Below are 25,666 nucleotides of genomic sequence, written 5' to 3' on the forward strand. Positions count from 1 at the left end.
AGATGTTGGTACATTAGCACTCAGAGTTGCCACTTAATGAAACAAGAATCAATGGGCCTTGGAGAACAATTCCTTAACATTGACCTCATGTAGGGTGGAACTTCAATCCAGGACCATGGATGTGGCCATCAGAAAAATATTCATTAACCAAATGACAGAAGGCAGTAATTAAAATCCATAGTTAATCTGAATGAAAGCACAAAATAACACAGACAGAGGACAACTTTGAAGAATTAAAAATCCATTTCCTTGAAAGGGGCAAGAGACAAGCTCTAAGCCACCTTGTCATCACAAAGAGCTAGATACCTTTGTACATCATCAGAGAGCTTTGTTCAAAATAACCCCTGTCGTGAGGAGACGCATGTGCAGGAGCATGGTTTTTTGTTGGTTTTGTTTTGTTTTGGGGGTTTCTTGGGTTTTTTTTTTTTTTTTTTAGTTCTTTCATGAGAAAAATGAATATTTGAGGAAAGGCTCTATTATGGGATATTTTTAAGCCTCTCCAAACTTCTGATATTTGTTCTGTGTTCCAACAGCTCTGCATTTCAAAACCAATATTTATTTTGCATGAGTGTTCCAATCTTATGAAATATTTTACTACCTATGTTCCAGGTGTAACCTCCCTCCCTTACAAAAAAAAAAATAAGAATAAAAAAATCTCCTGTCGCTATACTCACAATCCCCTGTGCTCTTAAGACGTTAAAGCTTCAGAACTAAATCTCATTCTGGACATTTCCCATTGAACCACCTTCCTGTTGTCTGATGCTGTCCTTTAATGTGGATGTTGTTGCCTTGGGGGACAAGATTTTTTATTAGACTTCCAGGATATGGCCCCTTTTAATAGACAGTTGATGACTCTCCTCTCACTTCCTGGATAAACGGTTCAGATGAGGCAAAAGATAAAAATTCATGTCCTGGTACTAAAGAGACAAAAATGCCCCCCCCCAAAAGAAAGGATTATGTTTTAACCCAAAGCAGAGAAGACTTTCAGAAATAGCCCATGTGCCCTTACATAAATAATTGCTGTACGGTGATCATAACAGGCTCTCTTGTTCAAACTCACACTCTATTTTTCACGTGGGGGAAGAGATGGTTCCCTTCAAGAATGTTTAAAATAATCCATGATCTCAAAAGTACTAGATACATATTACTAAAATAAAATATGAAGGCCGTTGGCTGTGTGCCACAAAAGCTGAGCTCCGTTAAAGGACATAATGAACAGTCGTGGCTTTGCGTGCAATTATTTAATTGGGGAATAGATTTTTCTATCGCTGTCCCTGGCAGTAGCAGCCATTTGATCCCGAGGCTTGGATTAAATGTTTCATCAGTAGTGCCTATTTAAGGATCTTTATGGAACAACAAGTCAGTCCCCTGGGCGAGCCCATGTCAACTGCAATAAAGAGATCGGCACAAGTGAGGGAGAGAGATTTTTTTGCAACGTGTACAGAGAATTGAACGTGTGCTGAGTGATTTGGATGCTTTCCGAGGTTTGAGGGTACACAGTCTCCTGATAGCAAAGGTTGGAAGCTGAACTCACTTGTCCATGGGATTATATGGTGTCCTTAGGAAAATGAATCCTCCAGCTACCACCCTCTTTCTAAGCACAGGTGAGTCCTGGCAAACAGGAACATGGCATAGAAACTGGGACTTGCCTTTCTTTTTCAGGAAATCTCTGCTTCTATACCTGAAATTGGACAGCTCATTGCTTTATGCCTTCTACAGAAGCCACCATCTGTTTCTCAAGGGCTAGATATAAATTTTAGAGGTTTGAACAATTATCTTTTAGTTTGGTTAGTTATTTGCCCACTTACTCTCTGAGTGGCCATAGACATAAATGCACACAGACAAGGACTGGATTATTTGTGGAGTGGGCACTGGTCACATTTAAACAGTTGAAATGTTTAAAAGCATTTTAATATTGAAACGTTTAAAAGCATTCTGAAAATTAAAATCTGAGCATCTTTTTTTTTTTTTTTTAAAGGCAGATGTGCTGTTGCTACCATCAATAACCCTGAAAAAGGGTTTCATCTGGGGTTGATTTCTCCCTCTTGATGGTGTGATCATCTTGATTTGGTCTGTGTATCCTGCAAGTTAGCTCAAAATTGATAAAAATGCATCCTGTGATATGGTTGAGTCACAAGATGTTGTATGGGGATTTATTTTCAGAATCTGGGGATGTGTCTGGGCGTGCTGTTTCATTCAAATCAAGAGACCAATTGCTGTACAGTGTTCTTTTATAGACTTCTAGTATTTGGGTAATTGAATGGCTACGCTTTGCCTCACTATAGCTTAAGAGGCATCTTTCCGATGGGGAGGGGGGCAGGGGTGAAACAAGTGCTTTTCCAGCCAGGCTCCAGGAATCTGCTGACGAGGCACTTAGGAGACATTGAGGCGGTCCCGTCAGTTGCTTAGAAAAGTTCACAAAATCTTTCCCATCTGTGAAGTGACGGGGGGAAAAGTACCCAACCAAAAAGGATGCAAACTATTGTGCTGTTTGATCTCACTCGAGAACAGGAGGGCAAAGAAATGCTCCAAAATGCCTTTTTCTCTCCATTTCATGTAGGACTTTTTGTTTGTTCAAGATCTTCAGAAAAATAAATGAGGTTGCACCCTGAATGAGGCGTCTGTGTCTTAATTTGCAGGCAGGCATTCCTTCAGATTTAAGGGGGAAAAAAATGAAGTAAAAACGAGTGTGTCTCACTTTAATTCTTGCTGCTGTTTCTAACAGCCTCTGTCCCAGTGTGCAGAGAAGGGATGCAGTCGGCTTCGCCTGCTGCCATCCAGTCCCCACACCACCGAAGGCAGTCTGTGGCCTGGAGACGGTGATCTGGGACTCAGATTACCTCCTTGCTCCTTTTATTTTTTCCCAGAAAAGAATGTAAGACAACATTTACAGTTGTGCAGAAGCTTTGTGTATACCTTATTTATGATAAACTATGCGTCTGAGAAGTATGTCGTCCTGCTATGGAATTGCTGTTGGCTATTGGAATAGTTTTCCACTGAATACATTCCCAGACAGTAATGTCACCTAATGTGAGTTCTAGGTGTGAGGGAGGATACTCGATTCAAGTGTCATTTTTCCTCGTGCCCTTAGTCTATCTCTAATGGTACCTTAGGGAGGAGAGAGGCCTGAGGCCACAGCTCAGGATGACTAAGGCATTCCGTACAGCATTGCAGAGATGTGGGAGCAGGGGGATGTTCACGTCCAGTGTTCTAACGGCCATGTTCAAGTGAATGGTGTTCCATGCTAAATTGGTACACAAGTGTTGCTTGCCATGGTATTGACTCTGGATTAGTCTCATGTTTTGGGGGCCCCTTGCTCTGATACATGTAGGTGGTAAACCAGAATGCTCTCACTCGTAGCAGACATGTTATCCTTCATGATTTTGGTACCTTCTCCACTGGAAGATTAGCTTTAAGTTGTTTCAATTTTAGTTATGGGATCTAGCACTGCTTAAAACTGATTTTTTTCTTCTTTCGTACCAGGGTCTGGGTCGGGATGGATTTCTATTTGTTTTTACTTTAATTTTTATTGATCAAAGTAAGGAGGGCTATGTCTCAAGAACCCCTTGGGAACCTGGAGTTTGTAAATCATCACCACAGTGTTATCTAGAATAAAATACAAGGATTCTTCCCGTGACTCACATTATGCTAGGGTTGAAATATATCTAGAGTCCCTTCCTCTTCCTTGCTAATGCAGAATGAATTGTCCGTATGTTTCACTTATCACGTGCCTGCTTGTGTGCCTCTGGTGGGAGTGCAGAGATGTTTAGGATAGCATTTTGCAAGCACTGGTATGCATTTAAATCCCTTGGGGGTCAGGGTGGAGTGGGGGCTTGTTAAAATGGAGACTGACTCTGACGTAGAAAGTCTGAGGAGAGCCCTGGGATTCTCCAGTCCTAAAAGGTACCCAAATGATGTCAGTCCTCCTGGTCTGTGGGCATCAAGGGTGTAGGATACCCTCTATGAACTTGCAACATACCAGGTTTCATGTGACCTTGTACAAATGACAGGACAAACTGTGTGAGGAGGAGACCATTAGCTAATGTTGGTCACCTCTTGCTTGCAAGTCATGGGCTATGCTGATGAATCAGGGTGTGGTCCCTGGTGTTTTTGATAGCTTCTTTCTACTTTGAGGGCAGGCATATAAACCACTGGTTTCATCAGACGGTGACAGGTAGAGCTCCCTACCAAGATGGCAGTGGCACCAAGGGAAGGGAGCAGCTTTGCATGTGTGGGTTATGGAAGCATCACCAAGTGATACTTATTCATCTGGATCTTGAAGGGGGAGAAGATTCTAAACTGATGACATGGGAAAGTGCCTGTTTAAAGTTAAAGAAGCAAAGTCTTTTTGAGAGTGCTCACAATTCCTGGCACAAGGACTGCATGTATAAGGAAATGCATATATCAGGAAATGTCGTTCATGTTTACTAAGAAAATGTATATGCTATGGGCATCCGGGTGGCACAGTTGGGTAAGAGCCAGACTCTTGGCTTTTGGCTCAGGTCATGAGATTAAGCCTCACATCAGGCTCTGTGCTTAGCAGGGAGTCTGCTTAAGGCTCTTTCTCCCTCTGTCCGTCCCCAACCTTGTCTCTCTAAAATAAATAAGTCTTTTAAAAAGAAAAGAAAATGTATATGCTAGGCATCTCACGTTTATTAGTCCTAGTCTTATAAAAAAAAAAAAAAAACCTGAAAAAAGTAATATTTTTTCCATTTTGCAGATAAACTGAGATTCAGGGAAATTATGGAACTCTTAGGCAGATGTACAGTTTGTCAGGGGCCAGGCTGGATTTGAAACCCTAATCTCGACAACAGCAAAGCTCTGGCTATATCCTCTCCATCAAGCTTGGGGAAGTCAGCAGAGGCCAGATCACGAAGAGCCTTATCAACTAAGGAGCCTTACCAACCTAAGGAGGCTAAACTGGACCCTATGAATGATGGGAAACCTTGGAAGACTTCTAAGTAGAGAGATAGCATTTAGATTGTTGAAGAAGTATTCAATTACGCCATGTAGTAGTAATTTAAGATGGGCATTGTGGAAAGTGATGAGAAATTGATGACCGTTAAGCACCCAAAATTATCAACCCAGAGGTTCTCTAGAAAAACAGAAACCAAGAAATTCAAGGAGCTTGCAGTCTAGTCCAGCGGAAGAACTTGTATACACCAAATAAAAAACAAGATTCAAGATCTGAAGGTACCTTCAAGTTCAGATTACCTACCAGTACATAGGGTGTCTGAAGAACAAGCCACTTTGTAAATGAGTCCTGTGCAGGTGGAGGAGGAAAAAGCGTGGAGCTCCCTAATTCTAAGGAAGCTGCTGCCTCAAGACCCAGTCACTGAGTTATTTAAACTGAGTTGAATCTTCACACACCCACAATGGTCTCCTGTCCCCTTATGTGATGTCTCTCTGATGCTATTTTTCAGCTTTTCCACTATTTGCTTCACTGACTTCTGTTCGAATGTCTACCCAAAAGGAGGCCTTCACCACATCCAGGGATCATGGCATGTGTAATATATACACCCGTCAAATATGCCCTAGCAGTCGTTCTCCAGTATGTTCTGGGCAAATAGCAAAATTGCTCTGGAGGAACCCCATGAGGAAGGAAATGACATTGTGGTTTTACAAAGGAGGAAAGTGCAGCACAGAGCAGCTCAATGAACTTGCTCAGGTTGCAGAGCTAGGCAGAAGCAGGGTGCTGACCTGGGTCTTCCCACTGGCAAAGCCTTTGCATCTCACCCTAGGCAGCACCACCTTCCTTGCTATGCCTTTCATCTGGAGGCCCCTTCCTAATTTTCAAAACCATTTTGCTGGTTTGATGTATTTTTCTTGCTACTGGTGCTTGAGAGGCAAGTAAAGGGGTGGTCACCTCTTTGACAGATGAGAGAGAGAGACTAGATAAGTAGGAGGGTCCCAAGGTCATGATTAATAAGGGGTGTTCTTCCTCCTCTTCCTCCCCCTGGGCTCTGGTCTAATGCCCTTTCTCTTTGGGTCTCATCCCAAGGTTCAGTGGGGTTTTTTTTGTTTTGTTTTTTTTTTAAAGATTTTATTTATTTATTTGACAGAGAGAAATCACAAGTAGTCGGAGAGGCAGGCAGAGAGAGAGAGAGGGAAGCAGGCTCCCCGCTGAGCAGAGAGCCCGATGCAGGACTCGATCCCAGGACCCTGAGATCATGACCCGAGCCAAAGGCAGTGGCTTAACCCACTGAGCCACCCAGGCGCCCCGGTTCAGTGGTTCTTAAATGTGGCTGTATTTTGTGATCACCTGGAGATCTTTGAAAATACAGATGCCTGGGCTTGAAAACTGTGAATGCCTGCACACACATTCTGATTCACTTGGTATAAGATGCATTGGGATTGTCAAAGTTGTCGAGGTGATTCTGAGATGCAGCAGAATTTGGGAACCCCTGCCCTATCTTTTGAGATAGTCACTTTGGGATTGGTTAAAAGCAGTGATTTTGAGAGCACGGTTCCTGGACCAGTAGCATCGGTACCAAGTGGGAACTTAGAAATGCAGATTTTGGGATTCCACACCAGACATATATATCAGAAATCCTGAGGGTGGAGTCCAGAAATCTGTGTTTTTAACAAGCTTTTTGAGTGATTCCAATGCAAGCCAAAGCCCTTGGCCATACTTCTTCCCAACAGGTTTATGATGTGGAACATGGGTGACCAGCTGTCTGCTATTTTTACTGAGGCCAGAGCTCAGGGGAAATATATTTAAACCCAAATGACAGTACAAGGCATTCAGATTTGTATTAAAGATGGATATCCTGGTAGTGTAGGTTGCCAACTGCAGGAATAAAAAACTGAGGGAGGATTCTGGAATCTTTCTGGGGGTGGCCGGAGTACTGTACCATCAAAAAGCAAAAAAGGAAAATGAAGAAATTGGCCTCTGGAGAAAAAAAAAGAAAGCGGTAAGTATTGTCATCTGACTTCACTTTAGTCATTTACAGCCCTTCCTTCCTGCACTTTGAAGTTCATGGTGATGTCTTAACTGGCACCTCTTGTTTTCTCCTGAAAATCTCAATGCAGTTGAGACCTCTGTCTTCCAGATAGTTGCGTGCTTATGGCAGAAAAGCAGGCATTCACTGTCTGAGAAGTGAAGGGCTGAGTTATAGATGGCAAAGTGGCTTTCCCCCTGCCCATTACTGGGCCACTAATTGGCATCATTTCCCTACTACCGCAATTTTTTTTTCAACATTGTAATTTTAAGTAATTCAGTATATTAGCCAATTTCCCTAATGTCCTTTGTTGCGTGTTCATTCAATGTGGCTGGTTTTTGTCATATTTTTCCAAGTGTCCCCCACTGGAGCTCACTCGATAGCTGCTTGGGTTAGGCTAGATGGGTTCTTATGACAATGTCTGTGAAAGAAGTAAGGGTCCAGCATATTGGAGTGGGGAAGGTGTTAATGGGATATAAATTGTTTAAACTGTGAATTTGTATGACCTTCCCCCAGGAGGGGGTGGGGAAAAGGAGCTAGCTATTTATGCAAGGTTGGATACCATTGTAGAAATTGTGGGAAGAGTTGGGAGAAATTGTATCTAAATCAATAATTTTTAATACAGACTCAAAAAACCCAGTCATTTGACTTAAGTCCTTAGTCACCAATCCTACAATGCTTTATAATATATGCCAAATGTTCCCCTATAACTTAGTAAATTTTTTATTATTTTTCGTTGTACCTTTCTCAACCAATAAGTGACTTCAAGTTTTGACTTTGGCATCACTTGACTTGTTCTGTTTTCATCCTGCTGTGAGGAACCTGTGTTTAAAATGTCGTGAAAATGCTAGGGAGAGGAGACAAGAAAGGGAGGGAAAGAGGACAGCTTAGCTGCTCTTACCTGGGTTAGGTGGGTGTTTCACCTCCTAGTATCCTCCAAGTATCTCAAGATGATTAATCCGGGGGTGGACCCTGCATATTAATCACCCATCAGCTGAGGCTCCTGGGAAGACTAATCTATTCATAGACAAAATCTTGTCAAAAAGAGAATAGGCCCCTCGGTAGAAAAATGGTACCTACTTCATCGTCGAAGATGATATAGGATATGAAATGATGTTTCATCATAAGCTACCTGAAACCTCTCAGGGGCTTCCCCAGCCTGCGGGAATGAACAAGAAGGGACAGATAAACCTTTATTAATAGCATTAAGAATCAAATAAGCATCTCAACACATCCTAATACCTTGCCTCATGGTTGTTTCTTCTAGCTCTTTGTAGTGATCAAGCTAAAAGGGTACAAGTGATTTGAAAGGTAGAGCTAGAGCAGCTGGTGACAGCGTAGTCAAGATTCTGTCCATCATGTTGTCATTTTTGTACCATAACTCAGAGACCCACTGGAAACAGAAAGACACATGGCTTGATAGATAATAAACTGAAACTCTTCATAGACATAAACCAAAGACCATTCAGTGACCGCACCCAACAATTTAAAGCAGAAAGACTGGAAGAGAAGCTAAAAAGGGAAGAACAAGAAGTAGCATAAGTTAAAATAGAAATCAAGCCAAATATATCCCCAGGTACTAAAAAAGAGTAACATGAAAACATTTAGAGTGTTACTTAAATGTTTTTATAACATAGTACCACAGCTTTGTTGGGGGAGGGAGGGAATCAATTTCACTAAAATTACATATGAAAATGTCTTCAATCAAAATACTTTTTTAAAAAAATTTTATTTATTTCACAGAGAGAGAGAGAGATCACAAGTAGGCAGAGACAGAGGCAGAGAAAGAGGGCGAAGCAGGCTCCCTGCTGAGCAGAGAGCCCAATTTGGGGCTCCATCCCAGGACCCTGGGACCATGACCTGAGCTGAAGGCAGAGGCTTAACCCACTGAGCCACCCAGGTGACCGTCAAAATACTTTTCAACTGTGTAATGAAAAATAAGCTCCTTCAGGGACAACAGTGTCACTGGGAAAGTGATGGTAGACCATGGGTCTACCATCTAGGTCCCATGGTAGACTATGGTTGCCATCCCATCCAGGTCCCAACTCCAGTTGTGCTCTTCACTGCTCTCACCTCTTTAGGCTCGGTTTCATAACTATGTCCCTGGTCATAGGTGATTCCCCTTCTAGGAAATGTAATTTTCACCTCCCTTTATGCTCAATCAAATCTGACCCCTATTTATGAATTCAGTAATTCAACTCATGAATCCCAAACATGTACTGCACCAACAGGGGCTAGACTCAAAGAGGAAACCCAACAGTTCCTGCCCTTGAGTTGCTCATTGTCCTTTGGAGATTCAGACGTGGAATTAACCAGACCACGGTGCCAGGTGATAAGCACTGTCAGTTTTTGTTGGCTGGTTTTAGTTTTAATAAGTATAATATAAATGCTGAACAGTGTGCACATAAGACTGTGAACTTCCACAAGGTGCAATGGGAACACCATAGAGGCAGCCTCTGACAGTGCCTGAGGATTCTGTGGAGCCTTCCCACAGGAGGTGAAGCTGGAAGTGAGATCTGCAGAGAGAGTAGTTAGAGGCAGGCGCAGGTGGGTAGGGAAAGAAAGGGTGGGTATTCCAGGTCAGGAATTCTTCCAGCCCACCTCCTTCAGAAAGATTTCTGTTACTGCTCTAGCTCTCACTGACCAACTTCTTGTCACCACAACTAGGCACCCAAATGAAAGCACTTCAGTGAGAGATTGGAGACTTCTGGCATACAGTATCTCCCAGGCTCATTTTTCTCCATGTTTGTCTTATTCAACAACACATGTAGTTAGGGATACAGAATGAGTTAGGGGAATTCTTACCTGTGTAACCTTGGGTAAAGGATTCTACCTAGTATACATTCAGTTTCTTCATTGTGAAGGATTGTTGGGAAAAGATGGACCACAATCAGGATTGGCAAACAACGCATGTGGGGGCAAGTCTGGCCTGCAGATTTCTTTTCATGAATAAAGTTTTATTGGAACACAGCTGTGGTCATGTATTTGCACATTGTGGAGGATTTTGTGCCACCATGGGAAAGTTGAGTAGCTGGAATAGAGACTGTCTGGCCCACAAAGCTTAAAATATTTACTGTCTTATCCTTTGCAGAAAAGCTTGGTGACCACTGACCTATGCTTATGTGGCAGCCTATGTTTGTCTTGGTGGTCGTTGTTAGTTTTGGGGAAATCTAATTTTTAATGCTTCCTTTTTCAATTGTATCCTCCTCTTCCCCAGCATCCAGCTTAAATGATAAGTACTCATCATTTTATTAGGCTTACTGTTTAAGGAATTTTTAGAAATGCTCTCTCTGAGATGTTTAAGATACTACATCCCTGTGGCACACCTGCTTTGAGTGGCTTGCATGTCAGCCCCATGAAAGAAGGAATTGTTGGTCCTTTCACTGCTGCAACCACCATGTTTGGTTATGTGTCTAGCACAGAGAAGGCATGCAAGAATGACTCTTTGGGGGTGAAGTGAATAAGTAGCCATACCTGGAGCTAGTGAGTATAAAAAGAAAAATGGTAGCAGAAGAGGCAAACACTCCTTAGAGACAGTTCAGTTGTTAGGTGCTCCAAGGAAAATTGTCCCTACCCTGCTCACTTTTTCTGTGCCCTTGACCAAAGTCCAATGTTAACCTGTCCATCCCTGTTTCAGAGGAGACATGGACCTATTGCAGATAGTGAATTGTTTTTTTAATTTTTTTAATTTTTTTTTTTAATTTGACAGAGATCACAAGTAGGCAGAGAGGCAGGCAGAGAGAGAAAAGGAAGCAGGCTCCCTGCTGACTTCTGAGCAGAGAGCTTGATTTGGGGCTCAATCCCAGGACCCTGGGATCATGACCTGAGCCGAAGACAGAGGCTTTAACCCACTGAGCCACCCAGGCGCCCCAATTTTTTTTTTAATGTGGCATTGAGTAAAGAGGAAGGCAAGAACAGCCTTGAAAGGAAAAATATAGTAATACAACAGAATATGAACATGCTGAGTGAAGTATTTAATTTATAATGTCTTAGAAAAGAAAAACTTACCAGGGAAAAAGTTCATCTGAAAAATACCAAGATTAAGATGCATATGTATCATTGAATCAAATTATATCTTCTAAGATATTATTATTATATTAACATTTTTCCATTACTGTCAATTTTCCTCTCTTTCATGAGTGTTTTCAGAATTAAAACACACACACACACACAGACACATATACACGCACGAAGGCTCTCGTTATACAGCAGAGGATGGCTAAACATTGTGATAAGATTTTGTTGATGTCTGTCTGTCCATGGAAGACCACTGTCCATGGAGTCGTACATTTGGCCTTTGCTGCCTTCGTTTCAGTTCTCTAGGTCTTAGTGATCATCGGCAGACCTGAACATGGTGTTTCTCAGAAATACTTGAGGAGAGAGCTTGATATACTTCCAAACTCCATTGACTTTTCCTTTTTTTAATCTAGTCCCCAGACTCAGAGAAGCAGGAAAGCTGCAGGAAGACATTACAGGCTGTTTGTGAACACTTTTCTGAATGGACCACCCTGGCTCCTTGGCCTTTAGTCTTCATTCAGTATAAAATATCATTTCCTGGTTTTACCCAGCCTTTTCCTACTAAACAAAAGCAGTATCTGCTTTGCCTTTTCCACCCCGCAAAACATCTGGCTCACCTTTCTAGAGGATGGAAGGTGACAGGGTGTTCATTCGTTCACTCCTTCCACCAGCAAATGATTACCCAGTATTTCCTGTGTTCCAGAGAATATACTGACAATCAAGACAAACAATGTTTCAGTTTTTACAACATTTATATTTGAGGGGGTGGGAAGCAAGCCAGCAATAATGGAATAAAGAGCAAGTAAAGGAAATAATCATAAGTAATGTGAAGAGAATTTAGATGTGGCAGTACTTGATTGGAGAAACCAATGTAGGTACCGTGGAAGCTGTGATTTATTAAAAAAAAAAAAAGGAGCCGAACTCTCCCAAGATCATGGAAAAGAGTGTGATGCATAGAAGACCAGCTGAGGTGGACATGTCCTTAGATTGTTAACAACAACAATAAAAAAAATTTCTGAAGGTGAATTGTTTAGGGAAAGCAGAGAAGAATTTAACTCAGGATACTAAAGGCTGAAGGCCAATCAGGCATCTGATTCTGAAGAACTCATATATCTGCCAGTAGCTTGACCAACTCCGTTGGTTTTTTAATGTTTCTACTGGACAGAAGGAGGACTGTTCAACATGATATTTATGTGCCAGCAAGGAAAGGTAACTCAGTTCTTTATTGTCTTTCTAATCCAATTCCAATTCCAGGTAAACTTAGAGCAGAGGTAAATTTTGGGATTGGATTTGAAGGGGTCCCTAGAAGTACTCATCCTGAGATTACTGTTTCAATAAAACTTGGAGATTCTGGCATTGGCAAGGACGACTCACAGGCCACTGGATATCACTACATAAGCCATCTTTTACATGCTGCATGAGGTGGGCAGTGGCAAGTGGAAAATCTTGGACCAGTACACTCAGCTTGAGGTTTAGCTAACCACAGCCTCTTCTTGGCTCTTAGCCACACACCCAGAGCTGAGGCACAGATCATGCTATTGGATCAGAAAGCTAACAGTGTAGTCAACATGCTTTATATAAAGCACATTTAAGGGGGGTAGGCAGAGGTGATCATTGGATTTATTTGGCAGAAGGTCATCTCTGGAATTCCATGATGTCATCTGTGGATTTTCTTATTACTGTAGGTCTATGGTCTGTATTGAAGGGTCAGTGGAGGTCAAGTTCAACTGGAAGGTGATGGGAGTCTTTGGTGGTTGAAGATTTCCTTTCATGACATTTGCAATCTCAGGAAAGATGCTCGGTGGCCTCTACTATATCTGGGCCTTTGAGAATTGCACAGTCTTTCTGGGAACCAGGAAGAGCAGCAAATGCACATGAAAAAGAAAAAAGTTAAAAACATATATAATGAAACGTGAAAGCCTCCTTCCCTTGTTTTCATCCCTAATCATAACCACCTGCCATTTTCTATACAAATATGTGTAAGGGGGAAATTGGCTTACCTAAAATATCAGTATATCCTTAGAAATTGTAAAGATCATATATGTGTGTTTTTTATGTTTGTTATACTACAAATTGTTTATTTCACTTACATATTTATTTTGGAGACTTTTCCATGTCATTACATTCAGGTCTACCTCATTTCCATTTTTTTTTTTATTAAAAGCATTTTATCATTTTGTGTACTTACACCAAAATTTATTTAACCAGTCTCTTACTAATAAGCCTTTTTCTTTTTTATATTGTTATGTAATACTCAATATGACACACACCTGACATACTCTTTTGACTCTACAGGGTACTTTGTAGTAGAGTTGCTGGGTCAAAGTACATATGCAATTTAAATTCTCCAAGAAAATTGCAAATCGCCTCTCAAAAAGTTTATGCCAATATACATTCCCACCGATGGTGTACAAAGGTCTCTGCTTCCCTATATCCTCTTCTACTCTAGGTACCTTATTAAATTTTTAGTTTGTGACTGCTCTATTAGGTGAAAACCTGTGTCTTCTTGTTTTGATTTTCTTCTTAAAATAATTCAAATAAAAGGGTAAACACTCAACAAGACATACAGTTTGAAAGCAAGGTCTGTTAGGAGATTGGTATGTGTCTGTGTCGTTTTTTATCTAACACTCCTGGGGCCAGAGTTATTTCAAAATTCAAGATTTTTCAGATTTGGCAAGGTATTATGTACAGATGCCATGCATCAGTAGCACTCCCAACCCAGTCTGGGCCAGCACTCTCTAAGCCCAGCGTCCCTTTCACAGCAAATTATATCCATTTCCCCATAAAGTGGACCAAGTAAAGACAATAAATAACCTCACATCAGGTTAGGCAAGGCTTTTGCCATAAAATAAGTTTGGATCAGGTAAGAGGGCGCCTCCAAATGAGTGACGAAAAAGAAATTTGAGGATTCAGAGCAATTTGGATTTCATAACTGTCATCAAGATACCATGAGCTCATGTAAACAACCACTTCACAGATAGAGAAGGAAGGAGCCCAAGCAGGATGAAGAGACCTCACAGAGATGAGAGCAGGCCAAGGGTACTGAAACCACGCACATGTGGCTCAAAGGAACCACCAGTGGGGTCTGATTGTTTTCCCTTCCTTTCCTAGTTTCCTTCAAAGGCAGGAGTGCCTGTGCACCGTGGGCCAGTGGCGGATCTCATTGTTGCTAATGAAGCCATACGAGGACCTCTGCTGAGACCAGGTGAGTAAATGAGAACTCTACAAAGCCTCAGATGCCATGGGCACCATCAGAAGTGTCAGGGAAGATGACCTGCTCCTTGTGGTCATTCCAGCATCCAATCTTCCTGCATTGTTTTCTGTAGTGACAGATGAAATGACCCAACATCCATGTCTTGATTTAGACAAAAATCAGGAAAGACGTCAGTAACTCATGGCCATTCCCTGAATTCCTGCTATCTTCAGCAGGCTTTGAAGAAGGAGATTAATTCAAGATTAGTTCAAGAGCAAGTAGAATCACAGAAATTATGAAAGATTTGCGCTCAGGAGAAACCAAAGGGAAGGACCATGAGCATCAAAAATGGTACAGCTCTGTTTCTAGTTCATCCTCGTTGTACGACGTTCTAGGGATGAAGTAACTTGCCAGGATCACTCAGCTCCATGAATTGAATTTGGCTCCTAGAAAGCAAATCATACCAACCTGATAAAGGCAGCGTCACAGAGAGAAATCTTCTTTCCTGCCACAGTGAGTGGCAAATCTGAAATGTAAACCTGGAACAGCCTACCTTAGCCTTTTTTTTACGAGTTCCGCCTTTCTGCTTCTGATAAACTTTATCTGGTCAGTAAGATCCCTCTTGTGAGTTTATTTTGTTTGCTTGGCAATGACTGTGCAATGAGTTGTATCTGGAAGGTTTCTGAAGCTGAATCCAGGTCACTGAACTCTTGCCACATTCCAAAGGTACAGGAAGGGATGGTGTGGGGGTATAGTGGGGACAAACGTACCATACTTTTGATATCCGTGGACCAGTCATCTTTGAGATCCTTTACTGAATCCAGATTCTGTAAAATATACATCTATTTAAAAATATATCAAAAAGTCTCATTCTGTTTACTCACATTAGTCAGCAGGGAAATGCAAATTAAAATCGTAGTGTGATTATACTGCACACCTACCTGAAAGGCTAAGATGAAAACCACAGATAATACCAAGCTTTTGTTGAGGGTATGAAGCAAACAGAACTCCCATACATCACTGGTGGGAATATAAATTGGGATAACCACCTTGGAAAATTCTCAGCATTAACTAAACCAGAACATGCATACATCTCATGACCTCTTGATTCTATAGAGAAGCGTAAATCTAGTAAAAAGCACTGGCATGTGTTCACCAAAACACACGTACACAAAACTCATACTAATACTATTCCTAACAGCTCGAAACTGGAAAATACACAAAGGCCCATTAATATTCGAATGGTTAAATAAACTGGGGGTATACTGGCAACAATGGAATATCATAAACGTCAAGGAGAATAGACAAAGTACAGCTGTATATGACAATATGGACAAAGTTCACGGTTCTAAAAGTACAAACTGATTCCAGTGCGTAGGTACACATATGCGAAAGGAATCCCCAGTGTTCAAAGTTCCGGGAGTAGTTTCCCTGCTGGAGTGGAGGTAATGACTGTAAAGGGAGCTTCTGTTTGTTGGTCTTGTTCTATTTCTTACTCTGAATTGATGGTCCTGTGAGGAGTGAAAATTCATTGAGCTGTATGCGTAGAATCTGTGTACTTTGCTGTAAGTATGTGTAACTGAATAATATGGTAAAATACTGAAAAATTCTTAATGAAGAAAAGAATCATTCTATTTCTATTCTCTTTCTTCAGCATTTTTGCACTGACGGTAAAATATTTTCATAATTGCATTACTTTCAGGAGGTTAGAGAATTTTTTTTATTTTGGCTCCCTATAGTTTACACCACATACAAATATCCCGAGTCCCCACAGAGAATCTATACATGCTGGACGTTATTCCTCTCCTACCTAATGAGCTTTAGGATGTGCACCCAGGCTTCTCTGAGACCTACTGTAAAAGGAGAAAAAAAAATAAAGACAGTAAAAAGATAGTAAAACAAGTGCTTTGATAGCACTTTTAAAAAATTCATAACTGGTATAAAAAGAAGTGACAGCTGTTTAGTGTGTACATGTGCAGGAGACAAAAAGCAAAACAAAACAAAAGATTTGTGATGCCATGAAGGGTATCAGTCATATGTTTAGCCAAGTAAGACCGCACTGCTTCGGACATGATAGTTTTGGTTCCTTCTTTGTCTTTATGTTGTGAATAATGGATTCAGCGATTTATAGGCCTCCGTACCTTTGGAGGGAGAGGTGGTAAGAACATGCTTACCAAATTTGAGTTCTCCTGAAATTTCAAGGACCTAAGCAGAAGCACTTTCTATTAACTGCCTCACAGTTGGGATTGTTTCCCATCCCAGTGTTTTCACTCGCCAGGCTTTCCGCTCCCCTCCCCAAGAGTTTGGCTGGTCTAAAGCATAAATGCACATTTGGTGGTACAAGCATTGCTATTATAAAGCAAATCATACCCACTTTATAAAGTCAGTATTGTGAGCAGGTATCTTCCTTTTTTATGCATTATCAGTTTTAACATAATAGGAAAATTAAAGCATGCATTTCCCAACTATAGAAATCAAATGTAATCTAAATGCAAGCCTCAGGTCGATTGCACAGTAATATTTGGTAGTATGGCTATTACTAATCCCAGCAGGAAAGCTGCAGAGATCACTTACACAGTTTACAGTGTATGCCCCTGAATGACAGCAGTGAAAAGATAACCTGAAAATAGGGAACGTGCGCCTAGGCAACAACTTGAGAGAATGAGCTCTTATGATTCACATCAGTAGAAGAGGTGTTTGGCTTCCCATAAAATGGGACTGCATTTAAAAAAAGAAAAAGAAAAATGGACACTGTTCCTGATATTCTTCAGTTTATCAAATCTAACCCCCATCTGAGTTTCCTACAGAATTTACAGTCCCGGTGTTACGAAGGGCGGTTTCTTAGATAAACAAATGTGTGGTCATGTACTGTCATTTAAATTTGTACTGTTCTGTATAATTTCCCAGCTAACTAAAACACAGCCTTTAGGCAGAAGGATTTTCTTTTGTTTTTCTTTTTTCTTTCTTTCTTATGCTGACCGTGTCAGTTGAAAAATATTCACAGGCACCTTGTAACACTTCCCTGCTTTCTTAAACAGAACTTTGGAACATGACTTTTTGATCACTTAACCATCTTTATAAATGCCAACTATTGAAAGGAGCAATTTTACTGTGATTCCTTTGGAAAATTCTGAAGGGTCAGGGGAGCTATAGCCCTACACCAAATGGCCCTACATGCATTCATTCTTCTATGGCTTGTGTATTCCTTCTGCCTCTTGCTTTTCCACTAAGCTATTGGCTGTCCATTTTTGTTTCTATTGGTGATCTTATTTATCTTACAGATAAATCTTTTTTTTTTTAAGATTTTATTTATTTATTTGACAGAAAGCACAAGTAGGCAGGGTGGTAGACAGAGGCAGAGGGAGAAACAGGCTCCCTGCTAAGCAAGAAACCCTATGTGGGTGCCTGATCCTTGGACCCTGGGATCATGACCTGAGCCAAAGGCAGACACTTAATCAGCTGATCCACAAGGTGTCCCCAGATAAATCTTTCCCTTTGTTCTCTATTTTTATTCTCTCCTCTAATTTGAACTGTAAGAGAATCGAACTGGGCTCTTTTGTGCCATGTGCAAAGTATAGAGATGTTCTGAGTAAAGGCCTGGCAAGGTATTTTATAAATATATGTAATATGGAGAGACTACACAGTTCCTAACATTTTAATCAAAGCTTAATAAATAATAGGTCCTCTGATTTTTAAAGTCTTGCTAATATAATTATTACAAATCACGTGTATATCAGTTCAGGGTACATTGAGCCATGACAATGAATCCATTCAGACGTGAAATGGCTCAGCCCTATACAGAAAGGCCCAAGGTAGGCGTGGAGGTCACCAGTACTTATCCTGCACAAGAGGATTCACCTCTCCAGGCGTCTTCTGAATTGAGTCTCTTCCATCTCCTAATTTTAGATGTTTTTTGAACCCACCTGGAAAAAGAGGAAGAGATAAAGGCACAAGGGTGGGAGGTATTCCGGGCCAGATCAGGAAGTTCCGCATACTGCGCCCACTCACATTTCTATTGGCTGGGACTCAGTCACATGGCCAGGCGTGACTGGAAGAGCACCTGGGTAGTGTAGTCTCGCTCAGGGACGGGGAAGAGGAGGAGAATTTTGATGGATCTCAGTCTCTGCGGCGATGTTTTGTTTTCATGTTTGTGTATAGATCTTATGACATTTTAACAATTATGAAACCATCTTTCTTCCCCGCCATTTTTACTATGTTCAAATTATACAAAGTTTTAAAATTAGAACTATATATGAACTATTGTTTATATATAAACGTTTATACCTATATATAACGTTTTATATAGATAGATAGATAAAGCTTACTTTTAAACTTTGCTAAAACCGGTATCGATGAAAATTAGCTTCACCATGTTAGCAGTATTTCTGCGTCTTCTAATTCAAATATTCTCTACCAGTTTCCAGGTAGCAACGCCATACAAAATTAATCTTTATATGGAAACAGTGAGATATAAAGCAAAGATCTTGAGCCTTGGCGTCATGCAGACGATATTTTGCCCCTGTATCGCTATACACCAATGGGGTCATCTTGAATATGACTTCCCTGGTTTGCTTCCCTTCCTTCCAGCCCTACCTCAGCCATGCTCTTCACCCATGAAGCACCAGTTTCTTTCAAAAGCTTCAGCTGATCAAGTTTGCAGCTTTTCCAGCCCTCCCAGAACAGGTTTCAAAGCCAGCAGCACCTGTCAGGCAGAGTCCTTTCCTTGGAGGTGTAGGTCCTGTCTTTGAGCTTGAAATTGTTCCAAACTCTTCCTTTGTTTCTCCAGCCTGTGAGTGAAAGCTGATTCCTGTAATTATTAACTATAATGCTTCTGTTCCCTTTTTCCATTTTTGGAGAATTTTTAGTTCTACAGTATCTGGTTAAAAATTCTTGACATTAGATCCAGTTAAACTCCCAGTATCATTTCTGTCTCCTGACTGACGCAGAAATTCATGCCAGGACTGGTCCCGGAAACAAAACCCTAAAAATGGGATATAGGGATGACTGTCCTCATAAATTGACAGTTTATCGTGTCTAGGCTAAATATATGTCAACATGTGTCAGTTTATGGTTTTCATGGTTGCTGCTCCTGTTATGGCCTCAAAAAACAAAACTAGTATATTTATAGTATTCCTTAGTTTTCAAAGGGTATTCGTATGTGTTACTGTATTCAGTCCTTGCCTCATGTCTCTGAACAACTTTGCAAAAAAGGAGATCTGACTTCTGAGATGTTTGAAATCACTGAGTTGGTAAATGGAAGAGCCAAGGACTCAAAATTAGATATTTCAATGCTTTTTTTTTTTGTCTACACTAACACATTTCTGACTTTTAGAAATGTTTTAAAAGCACCGCCTGCTTCACAATTAAGAGCAAATTGTGTTTTAAATATTAAGATTTCTTCCAATGAGAGAATATAGTGCCTCTTGACATGGCGAAGGGGAAAGATAATCCAATAAATTGGCTTAGTTTAGTCATGTCGCTGAAGCCTTAGACGGCTATAATTGTGTCTTGCTCTGGGAGAGAAATCATTTTTGGCTTTTCCCATTTTAAAAGATATTAAGTTTCAAAATCGCAGGAAGAAGTATTATTTTCTATATTGTAACAGTTTAAACTGATCAGGCTTTAGTAGTAAGAATCTGTTCTTAATTACCCAACTCAAATTGAATAACCTCAGCATTGCCCCAGGTACCAAGATCTCTCATCCTCATTTCTCAAGCAAACAATGAGCTACATTATGTGAAAGACACATAAAGCTCCAAGTTTAAGTTTACTTTGACATAAATAGAGTGTGCTTTTACCAATGTGCACGGATTATATACATTTTTATGAGTTTGACAGAAAAGAGACAGTGGAATGGGGAGGTATTTGTAACATCTTGGCTCTTATTCCAGCCTGTTGAGTTTTTCCAAAGCTGGGCAGGATTATTTTCATACCAGTTAAACACTTGTATGGCCATGGCAGCAAGGAAGTCTAGAATTCATAACAAATCCATCTTGTTTTTTCAGATGCAAGTAATCAATCCTAATACTGTTTTGATTTCATTTACTGAGAGATATATTTTTATAAAGCCTTGGGAGGTAAAGTTAGTGGCATAATTTTAGGAAAAGCTTCAATGATATTTGAGTTAAAACTATATTTAATTTTAGTTGTTAAGTGCTAACTGCTATTCTTAAGTTCTCTACCATCTTTTTTAAAATAAAAAATGTATAAAATGTATATGCTTAAGGTGTACAATATCACGATTTTATATACATAGTGAAGATTACTATAGTCAAGCTAATGAACAGATCGTCTTTTCACACAGTTCCTTTGCTGTTGTTGTGAGAGCACCTGAAATCTCATAGCAAATTTCCAGTTATTCAGTATATCCAGTACACTATTAACTATAATCATTATGTTCTACCTTTGATCTGAAGATTTATCACCCCCATAGTGGCCATTTGTACCCTTTGACTAACATCTCCCCACCTCTGGCAGCCACCGTTCTACTCCCTGCTTCTGTGCATATGACTTTTTTAGATTCCAGTTCTAAGTGTGATCACGCAATATTTTTCTTTCTGTGCCTGGCTTATTTCATTTAGAGTGATGCTCCCCAATTTCAGCCATGTTGTTGCAAATGACAGGATCTCCTGTTCTGAAAAAACTGAGTAATTATATGTGTATAATTATGTGGGTATACACACACACACATCAATCTTTTTTTTTTTTTTTTTTAAATACTCTCCATCAAGGGCACTCAAGTTCTTTCTATATCTTGGCTATTGAGAATAATGGCAATGGACTCAACAATGAAGGTATCTGTTTGAGGTGCTGATTTCATTTCCTTTGAGTATATATCCACAAGAGAGTTTGCTGGATCATATAGTGGCTCTATTTTTAGGTTTTTGAGAACATCCGTACTGTTTTCTATAATGCCTGTACCAATTTATAGTCCTAACAGCAGTGTGCAGGGTTCCCAAAGCTCCACATCCTTGCCAACACCTTTACTTTTTTTAATAATAACCATCTAAACTGATGTCAGGTGACATCCCATTGTGGCTTTGATTTGCATATCCCTGATCACTATTAGTAAATATCTATTTTAACCACCAAAATACTATTGACAGGGGTAGTGTGTTGTGCATGTAGAAATGCTCTCCCCGGGTGCCTGGAAAACTGCTTTCTTATCTTTCTGAAATATCACACCCTTTCCTAGGAATTGTCCAAAAGAGAACTCACGTGTCAATAATATGTATTGCAGTTTGGGCTTCCTAAGTGACATTATCTGTTTCCACCAAATTTTATATTCGTTTTCTGTCCTTTCATTCCAAGAACAAATTAAACCTTTGATTTGGATGTTATTTGACAACACACATCTGCTTTGGTGTGGTTTTCTGGTTTGCAGTATCACATACACACCAATACCAATGCCTTAGTGTTAGACACTAAACTCCTAGGGGGCAGGAGTCTATATTTCCGTTTATAACCTAATTTGTCATTTCACAGATATTAGCCAGCTGTTCAGTGTTTTGGTTGGGATAGTGATTTTAAATAAAAGGGAAAGCAGCCTCTGAGAGAAGTTCTCCCTTATTTAGGCATAGGTGATCTTAAACCAAAATACCTCAATGAGAAGAGCCATGGTTCTGAGTGGAAGTTGGGCATCCTTTTGGTTCCCGTATAGCTAGTAAAAGACTCCACCACAAAGAGGCCACCTGGGGAGCCTTGCTATTTAAATCGTGGTCCACAGGCCATCAGCCTCAGCATCTTTAACCTAGAAGTTTGTTGAAATGCAGATTCTAGGGCCTCTGTTTAGACTTTCTGAATTTTTCTGCATTTATGTGATCACTGGGTGATTTGTATACACTGTAAAGTTTGAAAAATGCTGATGTTAAAAGACATATTGATCTATTTACTAATTTATAATACCAGCATCGAGTAAGTATCCTATTTGAAAACATAATCCATTTGAACTATGACACTACAGTAGTAACAAAATGTCTCAAAAATCATAGAAGATAATTTAAACATATCCTTTAAATTTAAGAGACATTTTCTTATACTAGGTTTTGTTTTTGTTTTTGTTTTGTTTTTAGGGAGACAGGGTGGGGTGTGGAAGAGGAGCAGAGGGAGAGAGGGAAAAGGAATCCCCAGCAGACTCCCACTGAGTGCAGAGCCTGATGCAGGGCTCAATCTCAGGACCCTGAGATCATGATCTGAGCTGAAATCCCTTAGCCAACTGAGGCTCCCAGGTGCCCCGATATATTAGCTCGTCTTTCTGCAGTATGGGGTATTAAAAAGTAGCATTTCCTTATAAAAACTTGTGTTTTTCCAACCCTGGTACATAGGAAATTAATGTTCAATGTACTTTTTTTAAATGCAGAGTCCTATCAGCATCATGATATAAAAATTACAGGGACTGCGAAATCTTCTGTGTTCTTTTCAGCTAGATCCTCAATGTTTTTTTTTTTTGTTTTTTTTTTTTTTTTTTTTCTGAATGTTAGGCTATTTTCTACTTATCTAGTGAATACCTACTTTTTTCTGGTGTTCTGATAGATATGCAGCATCACTAAAAGCCAGTATTTTTTCATGTGGCTTTGTCTTGACTTGCCATTTATTTTAAAACACATCCTGTTATAAAGTGATCTGTCATTTGATTTATTTTTGTTCTGATCTTTTTCTTCTTGTTTCCATTTCTCACTGATAATTTCCTTGCTTTTGCCCCTTTGTATTTGCATTATCTCAACTGACACAGTCTGGTACCAGTGTTTGCAATTAGCTTCTTTCTGCCTTTCCTTCAGGAATTCTTCTTGGACTTGGGTACATTCTGTTCCCAGTTTCTCTCGGGAGACTGATAAGGAAATTAAATTACTGTTGCTGCAATGCATTTCAGCGACGCTGTAAATTTCCTAAAAGTCTAAGTTTTCATATCACGTTTATTTTGACAACCCTAAGACCCCTCCTTTCTTAGTTTAACAATACATGTCCAGTGGAAATATTTTTAGCTTGTTTGTTTTCTTATTTGGAGAATAAAGTCGTCTTTCGAATGTAAGGGCTAAAAAAAGGTAATTACTTTATTTAGTGGAAGGAGAATAACTTGTATTATTATTCTTTTCTATAAAATTTCCTGGTTATAATGGAACTGCCCCTTTATTCTTCAAATATGAGTACTGTTTTTAAGTCCTTAGAAGCTTCCCTGCTAGAAATGGACCCAGGGTTTCACAGGTGTAGTCTTGCCACCCAGCTGGGATGTAGACCATAGATTTAAGAAAGACTTTTTTATTACAGGGTAATAAGTAGAGCTCTGGCTAGAAAGTTCCCCAGCAACAAGTAATGGCCACCAAGCAGAAAGAAAGGACCCTGAGTGGAGAATAGGAAAGCTTAGTTGCGTGGGCACTGCCCATTCTTCCTTGGAAGGCAGAGGAAGAGAGAGTGTGTGTATGAGACTGTGTTCCCCTGGAAATTATCGATGTCATTCCCGGATTTTATGTGTGAAGTCATTTGTGAATTAACCAGAACGTTCAAGTGATTGGAAGATGATGTATAAAAATATATGTTGTCAACTGACACCCCTGCTTAACTAGTTGGGTTTCTTGGGTGTTAAAAGGCATCAAGTTTGTATCATCATCATGGGTAAGGAAGTGTTGGGGAAAGGTAGGCAATGATGTGTTTAAGCCACTAGTGTTTCAAGTCTGTCCTGTTGAACCCACTCTATCTCTGTATAGCTGGGAAGGGTAAAAAGTATCATCGCTCATGAAACTTCTGCCTCATCTGGATCAGGACAGCTTGTGGTAAAATTCCTTTCACTTAAGAAGACCCTTGTTCCCAAACTGGCCAGCTGGAATAATGATCAGTTTGGGTGGATTCTACCACAAAGCTACTCTACTTGCAAATAATGGAGAGTTTTAACTAGTTGGGAAATTCTCTAAGAGCATCTTTGAGTTAAAACTTATTTGTTCTGGTAGAGGTAAAAATGATCAAGCCTGCTTTAAAGGGGTTTTACTTTCTGTTCTGGGGGTGAGTCTCTAACTTGTATTTCATTGATTCTAAGATACACTTCCCTCCGCACTCCACACACCCATATCCCTAAAATCAGGATTCAGGAGCACCTGGGTGGCTCAGTGAGTTAAGCCTCTGCCTTCTGCTCAGATCATGATTTCAGGGTCCTGGGATCGAGCCCCACATCGGGCTCTATGCTCAGCGGGGAGCATGCTTCCCTCTCTTTCTCAACCTGCCTCTCTGCTTACTTGTGATCTCTCTCTCATACTTGCCATTCTTTGCATGAGCATGATGGCTGTTTCTAGTCACACAACCAGACAAGCATAACTTCCTGATGTTTAAGATAGCCATTTAAGAACCGTTTGATGAAGGTAGGTTAGGTTATTGACACCTGGTAAGATCACGAAAGCTCTAGCATGATAACCTGCTAACTGGTTGGCAGCTTAGAAACGATAGTGGACCACTCTTTTTTTTTTTTTTTTTTAAGATTTTATTTATTTATTTGACAGACAGAGATTGCAAGTAGGCATTGAAGCAGGCAGAGTTGGGGGGCGGGGAAGCAGGCTCACCACCGAGCAGAGAGCCCAATGTGGGGCTCAATCCCAAGACCCTGGGATCATGACCTGAGCCGAAGGCAGAGGCTTTAACCCACTGAGCCAACCAGGTGCACCGATAGTGGACCACTCTTTGAAGAAATGCTTCTCTCTTTCAGAAATGTGTAGTTATAAAATACTGAACTGAACAGTGATTTGGAAGGAGTGGACGCTTAAGTATAAAGACGTGTTAGGAGTACCTTAACCAAAACACTCAGCTCAGGTTTCCCTTGTTTATGCACAAGAATATGCTAGAAATATGTGCTAAATCTGAAAAGAACCACTTCAAGGAGAATAAAATAAACAAGTGGAAGAAAGTTTTATATCACCATTTAATTCACAATATTTTTGTTTGTCTTTTGGTGATTCATAAAAAAGAATGTTTTTAACTATGGATGGCCATTTAAGTCTATAAATCTCAGTTGTAAGAAAGGGGCAGGTAATACCTTGGTGAGTGTGTGTACATGTGCAAAGATGATTATTTGATTGTGCTGCGTCTAGACGCGGAAGAAGTCAGTGTTTATAACTGTGCTTGGGATTCTTCCATCTTTCATTTTGGAAGATAATTTCTCTTTAAGGAGAACCCAAATTCTGTCCCACAGAGATAAGTTTAAGAAGTAATTCTCTTTCTCCTCTAAGAGCCCGTATTTTAGACTACCATATATCTGATATCTTATTAATTGAGTTTCCTTGCTCTATTAGTTGAGATTTTCTTAGCTACAAACAACAGAAGGCACTGAAGAGGGGGCACAGAGGATCTCGTAGGACCCGGGGCCTCAGGTGTAGCAGAGTCTGAGAAATTGAGTGGGATAGAATTTCAGGAGCCCCTCTCTATTTGCAAGTAAATGAGCATTTTAACTAATTTGGAAATATCCTAGATGCATCCTTGAGTTGAAATGTTTGTTTTAGCATAGGTAAGAGTCATCTTTTTGTCTGAATTTTATGGA

The 25,666-nt window shown here is 40.2% G+C and overlaps 1 long non-coding RNA gene across 1 annotated transcript in view; it reads left to right on the top strand.

Annotated features, from left to right (window-relative positions):
- The window catches only part of LOC123394480, a 343,240-nt gene that overhangs the window by 258,664 nt on the left and 58,910 nt on the right, over window positions 1–25,666 (top strand). The window contains exon 4 of the long non-coding RNA XR_006609255.1: window positions 14,070–14,163. This is a non-coding gene — a long non-coding RNA (uncharacterized LOC123394480). The remainder of the gene's footprint in view (window positions 1–14,069; window positions 14,164–25,666) is intronic.

This window comes from Mustela putorius, unplaced genomic scaffold (assembly GCF_011764305.1).
Source record: "Mustela putorius furo isolate JIRA1106 unplaced genomic scaffold, ASM1176430v1.1 tig00003834_pilon_pilon_pilon, whole genome shotgun sequence".
Lineage (NCBI taxonomy): Eukaryota > Metazoa > Chordata > Mammalia > Carnivora > Mustelidae > Mustela > Mustela putorius.